Here is a 7,107-nt window from a genome sequence, read left to right as displayed (position 1 = left end):
GAGAAATAGTTTCTTGTAAAGGAAATTAGCTTCATCATTACCCAATGCACGTTTGTCGGATTTAAAGTTTATCCTTACGATTTGCAAAACTGTCAAAGTAGCTCAGGAGGCAGAGGTTCATCCTGTACCTGGAGGGTTGATGGTTCCAACCCCTGCTAAGTCCGTCTGTTACCCTGACATCGCAGGCTGCAGTGACACTTACCGCTATCAGTGTGTGAACAAATGATCCAAATACCTCAGAATGAAAAGGTTCTGTAGTTACCTGCTGACAAACATTTATTGGTTCAGGTGTGCTGCATCTATGAAATAACTAAGCAATGCAGGCCCTTGAGGACTGACTTTGGACACCACTGCTGCCACACAGAGTAAAACAGTTTTGAGTTTCAGATTCTCTTTGTGGAGTTTAATGTTCTGCCCATCCATTACAGGGGGTTTCTTTGCACTTACTGCTCCAGTCAAGACTGTCAGATCTGACTGACAGCTTCCAACCCAAAAACAAAGTAAAACTGAGCCAACTCAAAAAAAAAACATCCCAAATCTCAACCTGTAATGAAACTCACATTAAAAGCGCCAAAATAGGGCGTGCCGTGGTGCCGTAGGGGTTGGCACGACCCATATTTGGAGGCCTTGTGTCCTTGACGTGGCCGTCGCGGGTTCGACTCCCGGACCCGACAACATTTGCCGCATGTCTTCCCCCCTCTCCTTCCCTGTTTCCTGTCAGCCTACTGTCATATAAGGGACACTAGAGCCCACAAAAGACCCCCTGGAGGGGTAAAAAAAAAAAAGCGCCAAAATAGACTTGTGATGTTTTTGATGGTCTGTGTGACGTTCTGACCGGAACCAGATCTGGGACTGCAAGGATTCTTTTAACACGAAACTTGAGTTTTTTGTAGCACTATGTGTTTTTAAATTATGATGTAAGGAAATGGTGCCTTACATCAGTTCACTGTGATGTCTAGGATTTGTGCTTTACAATACTAATACATAGTGACGCTTGATTAATCAATGGCTAAGCATTGATGATGCCACATTCAATGGCTAGACGTTTCAAAATGCATAAACTAATAAGATAAAATGCAATAAGACTACATTTTATTAAGTGTTTTCTGTTTCTCTGCCATACAGTGACAACTATTTTGAATGAATTTTTTGAACACTTTCTATAAACTACATCAAATGTGAAAAGCAGCCGAGATTTCAACAACTCACCCAAAGCGGCTTGTTCAAAACCAGCCCGATTGAGCAGAAACACACCCAATCTGGCAACACTGTGCTCTGGCTTCCTCTCACAATTAAAAAAAAATAAAATAAGGTATGTTAGGTCAGTCCTACACATAACAGGCAAGATCTGCATGAAAGATTACATTGTGCAACTCCCAAACTCAACATGTTGAAGTGAAAACCCATTCAAATGAAGTCATCATTACTGTCAAACCATCTTTAATCAAGTTGACTGTCAGCGTGACTTTCTTTAGGTTTAATTAGGACAGAATGTAAAAGCATAAAACTGTCAACTTTCATATTCTCATACCTGCCCTTTGTTCACATTCAGCAACAAAACATGAGTTAAGTTATTAGGAGCGATCGCTGGTGCCTCCCTTGGTTTTCGAATCATAACCCTCAGTGTTTTTCAGATCAATGCAATGTACTGGCATTGATCAGCAACAGGTGGGGGAGGGACAACACCATGTGCACAACACAGCTAAAAGGAACTCTGCTTACTTCGGTTTGTCCTCTGGCTTCTTACTGAAAGGTTTTTAAGTCACAGTAATGATCCATTCTGTGGATTTAACACCTTTGTATACCTTGATATGGTAGAGTCAGTTAGTGGACTAATCCTTTGCTATCCACTAAACTATCTGTAGTCGGTCAATAAAACATGCTGCAGAGATGGTATCTCATCAACATATGTGGGAATTGATAAGTTTCTTATGAAGTATTTGCTGACTTATCATAAAACAGAATAGTCCTTTGTACCAGAAAGCACATAGATTACATTTTAAACAACAGCTTATTACATAATTTTAGAAATCTTTCACTGTTCCTTCTGTAGCAATTTATTTATTTATTTTTGTTACAGTCTCAAACCTTATAAATCAAGTTCAATATGTTCTTCATCCCTCGTTGAACTTGGAACTCATTGACACTCAAAGTGAAAGAGCCATTTCTGTTTTACCTGTTTCCTTTTGGTCCTGCCGCTTTATGGGTTTATGAAGTACCTTTGCGTTTGTGAAAGCATAAGCAGCTCTCATGACACTCTGCACAATGCAGTGAAAACAGCTGATTTACAGCCATTTAGCTGCTGACTTGTTTAGCCAACGTGCTTGTGCCGACTGCGAACGATTTGTCCGAAAACAAGGTGGGGGCTTAGGCATCAGGAAAGTCATTAGTCAGGTAGTTATGTGCTTTATAAAGCAGCTAAATCTCAATATGCAGACATCCGCACTATCTGAATGTGCAGGTACTCTACAGCTTTCACACAAAAGCAAACATCATCATCAGCAACATCCTTTGGTGCTTAGCTGTTGAGGACGCACTAGCGTAGCATATCGAACAGCCCGGCGCAACTTTATTTAATGACTCTCCATTTTGTTTCTGTTTCCAACAGGCAGGTAAAGCTTCTCCGACGAGAAGCAACTGCTGATAACAGATCCCATGGCTACAATGCAGGAAATCACTCAACAGAAAGAACATATTGAAATGAATATTGAGAAGGATTGAGATGTCCATCGTTGGAAAACGAATGGTTATGAGCTGCACATGAATCTTACAGTGAGCATGCACGTGCATTTGTCTAGGAGGAAACATAAAGTGTGTACATTTTGCGTGCGGATGTGCCTCATGTCTGTGTGTGCCTCGCTGATGGATGCGGAACAAATCAAACATCACCGTAAACGATTAGGAAGTGTTTGCGGCCGACTGCCGTATGGCACGCTCACGCGTTTGAACAGCTTTGCAGAATAAACGAGGCTGCATTTAGCTGATGATGCTGAGAGACTGAACACAGATGTCTTAAAGCCTCTCCATTCAGGTGCCGTTAATCAACTCTGGCTTTAATATTAGTGTGGAAGTTGTGTGAAGCTCTGTGGCACAGCATACTGTACGTAGTGAACGCATTACAGCTGGTGCTTATGACTCCAGCGCATATGGCCGACACCATGCAGAGTCAGTTGTTTTGACATTTCGACTAATGACGGTGCACATTCAAGACCTTTTTCTCCCTTTCCTCGGCGGCGGTCTTTGTGATCATTTTTACCGCGCACATTATTGTGCTGTTCGGTCGTTTCATTACATTGAAACTCTGTTCTTTCTTGTATATGTTGAAAGGCCCTTTGAGAGTCTAACATCACTTTTCTTCTCCATGTGAATTCGCACAGTAGTTGTTTATCCAGGTAAAATACCAGCGCCGAAGCGGAAGCTAATTTTAGACACAATGCTAAGTCAGACGTGGTTCCAACATATTCAGGAAAATAACCACATTTAAAGAGCATCTGTGAGGTTCTTTTAAATAGCAGAAAAACATTGTTTGAGGTAAAACAGTATAACTTTTAGTTCTAAATACCTAGTAAGTATTTACAAATCTTAGTGGGACATGATTAGTTGTGAAAATAGACTTCATTTCAAAAAGATTTATTTCACTTAGAAAATGCAGTGCAGTAAAAGTATTGAAGGCTGTTTAATTTTTATAAATTCAAATAATAATTTGTTGTTTAATTTGCAGTGCATCCTGGGTAAATGACGTATGTGAGGTGCTAACGGCACTAGCTCCGACCAATCTTGAGACACTGCCTACCTTTGTTGCCACGGCGACGTAATAGGCGAAAAACTACGCCCCAAAAGAAAAACCCCAGGCACTCACTGAAGGCAAGATGACAGAAGCCGCTGCATGCACCCCCACAATTTGATATAAAATATGTTATCAAAGTGTGCAGCTTGATCTCAAGTGGGGTGCTATTAACTCTGTTGGCATTTCGAGTTACCCTCATGATGTAATAGGTGACAATAAACTATTAAACTATGCCACAAAACCCGAGTCAAGTCAATAGGGTCAGATTTTGAAGAATCCTGAAAATCCACTTTTTTTTAAGGACTCGCTGTGCCATCATGGCTTCACCTAGAAAATGCCATTCAACTTTTAGTTTGTAGATACGTCTGTGCTCTGTACAGACGTGAAGACAGGAACTCAGTACTGTTTACAATTTTTCCACAGCTTGCCTCTAAGTGCACCAAAGTTTTTGTTTTTTTCTTAAATTAGAGTGTAACTGCAGCTCAACTATGGGGTGAGACAGCCTGGATTTCTGACTGCTGAGGATTTTTCAACTCGCCCTCATACCTACAATTATTGCTCTCTTGGCCTGAAATATGTTTATGATTTTTTTGCCGAGGGTCTACTTTCATAAAATCTTTTTTAAAATTGCTCTAGGACTCGCATTTTTCTGTTAAAGTGCTTCAGAGTGTACTAAAGTCAGAGGGAAAACACTGAGACCTGCCATTCATTTTCTTCTCATTGTCAAAAATTCAAATGGGCGGTACACACACCCTTTCTCTCTCAACTGTGCTTTCACTGTGATTGAGATACAGATATGAATCTTGGTACTACTGAAGAAACCCTGGCACACGCTTCAAACTGTTTTTTGATCCGTCTTAAGCTTTCTGACAGGGAAGGACCTGTTCGGACTGCTTTTTTTCAGTGAAATTGGCTATTTTGTCTCCCTCTGTGTCTCACTCTCATGTCAGCTGGCTAATTGTAATTACCATAGCAACTCAGCACTGAGGAGGACAGCAGATCAAAGGAAGTCAGTTCCTTAGGATTAATGAGACTTGAAGCTCCTAAACTGACAACCACACTAGACCTACAAAGAGAGACACACACACACCCTACAAAATAAAAGCCTTGATATTTTAAACAACAGCAATTTGCTGATTTAGACTTTATAAAGTTAGTATAATCCAACAATCACTGTTACACATTAGATTGGTGTGGTCAAGTAAAATTAAGCTTACTGAAAATGTTAAAATAAAAGACTCGATGTTCTTTACATATTCTCTACATATTTAAAAGAGTTCAGTGGGCTATTGGCGTAGGACAAAAACTCCATAATTGTCATTCCACAGATCCAGCCACACTGGACTTTCAAAATAAGATCCACACATACTCTACGAAATAAAAGTTTTGATATTTTACACAACAGCTAATTGCATATTTGGCCATTATAAAATTTGTGTAAGCCAAACAGTTACACATTGGATCGGTGTGGCCTTTTAAAATCAAATAAACTTACTGAAGTTTTCAAAATAAAAGCCTCATTGTTACTTAACTGCTCTATTAAGCTGAGAAAAGAGTTCTATGGGATATTGGCTCAGGACAAAGACTCCATGATTGGCCTTGTACACATTCAACCACACTGGACTTTCAAAATAAGGCCCACACATGCCCTACAAAATGAAAGCATTAATATTTTACATGATTGGTCTTAATAAAATTTGTATAACAAAAACACTGTTACGCATGGTATTAGTGTGGCCTTTTAAAATCAAACTTACTGAAATTTTCAAAATAATAGCCGGATTTTTCCTCACCTACTCTGTATTTTACCATACCCATGTATGTATGATGGGAAAATTACAATATCTTCAGGTCCAATACCTTCAGCTAGTTGTTGGAAGACCAAACTCAGCAGTGGTCTTTTACTGCTGAGCTCCAGACAGATATGGTTAATACATGTTCATGTTGGGGTTGACAGTTTGTCTGGACATAGAGCTCATCAATTTTCAGCACAGAAAAAAAAATCAACATTTTTCTGGCTTGAAAGGGACTTGTCCAGCTGGAAAGGCAAAATTTCATTTGAAAATTGACATTTTGCAATTTGGAGTTAATGTCAACTAACTCCGTGATTTGCAGTGACAACTTCTGTGAGGAGAGTTAAAAAGGGGAGTCACGTGAAAGGACAAAAGATAGATTTCAGAGGAAAGTACCGAATAGGATTGAAATGCCCTGCAGCGGAAAGTGGAAAGAACGTCGCTGATAGAGAGCAGTGACAACAACAATGGGAACTCCTTCCTATCGCAGCTGAAGAAACTCCGGAGCATATTTCCATCTTTCTAACGATACATTTTACGCCATCTATCCATTTAAATTATTTAGTTGTCTGGTTTCATTTGTTGAATGCATACAGTTCACCTCTGTCAAATTAAACCTTCCATAGACTTACAGTGAACCCGTGAAGTTAAACTGAAAATGATTGAATTTTTCACATTGAAGATACGTATTCATCCTGGACAGGATAATATATGACAGAGTTAATGACAAAGACAGCAACCAACATCCATCTACAGCCAAACAATAAAAGATAACAAATTTGCATTAATTCAAATCTTTAATAAACAATGCCCAAATGAACAAACGTACAGGTATCAGAAAAACTTGTACATTAATTAGAATTCGGGATACAACTGTGTTGACTTAAAACTGTTTTGAAAGTCATTTCTCCCTAGTAAACACAGATGAGCTCTATGACTTTTCAGTACTTATATGGAACAAGAGCTTTATACATTTTTTTTAGTATTGACACAATTGTAAAAAGATTTTGTAGGATAAGCAGCAAAGGACACACAAGATAAGTTTCAACCAATGTCATCTGTTGTATTATCCTATTTGCATTTAGGATATTGTCAGTCAACAGGGTAAATATTGGCCAAACTCAACAAAATGGATACTGGGCCTAATACTCAGCTGTGCTCTGTGAGAGCAATAGAGCGTGGACAGCCAACTGATTAGTCAAGTGAAAAAAACTATGCATGATCTGGCCTTGAAGTTTAAAAGGAATACAAGTACAACATACTGTGAGCTGTGCAGGACATGAAAAAATCAAAACTGAGGCCAGTTTTAAAAAGAGGCTGATAGCACAATTATGTCTAGTTGAATTTAAGAAAGAGGTTAAAATTAGACCTTGAGCGAAGATGCTGAAGCTGATGAAGCTGGCAGAATGGCACAAGAGTATTTTGCAGACATTCTTTACCATTTCTATTTTGTCAAAAAACTATTGACTGGATCTTGGCTGGAGAATTCTCTCATGAACTGTTACAATGTCAAGAAAAGAGCAAAGA

This window comes from Xiphophorus couchianus, chromosome 23 (assembly GCF_001444195.1).
Source record: "Xiphophorus couchianus chromosome 23, X_couchianus-1.0, whole genome shotgun sequence".
NCBI classification, from domain to species: domain Eukaryota; kingdom Metazoa; phylum Chordata; class Actinopteri; order Cyprinodontiformes; family Poeciliidae; genus Xiphophorus; species Xiphophorus couchianus.
Note: the sequence above shows the minus strand (reverse complement) of the source record.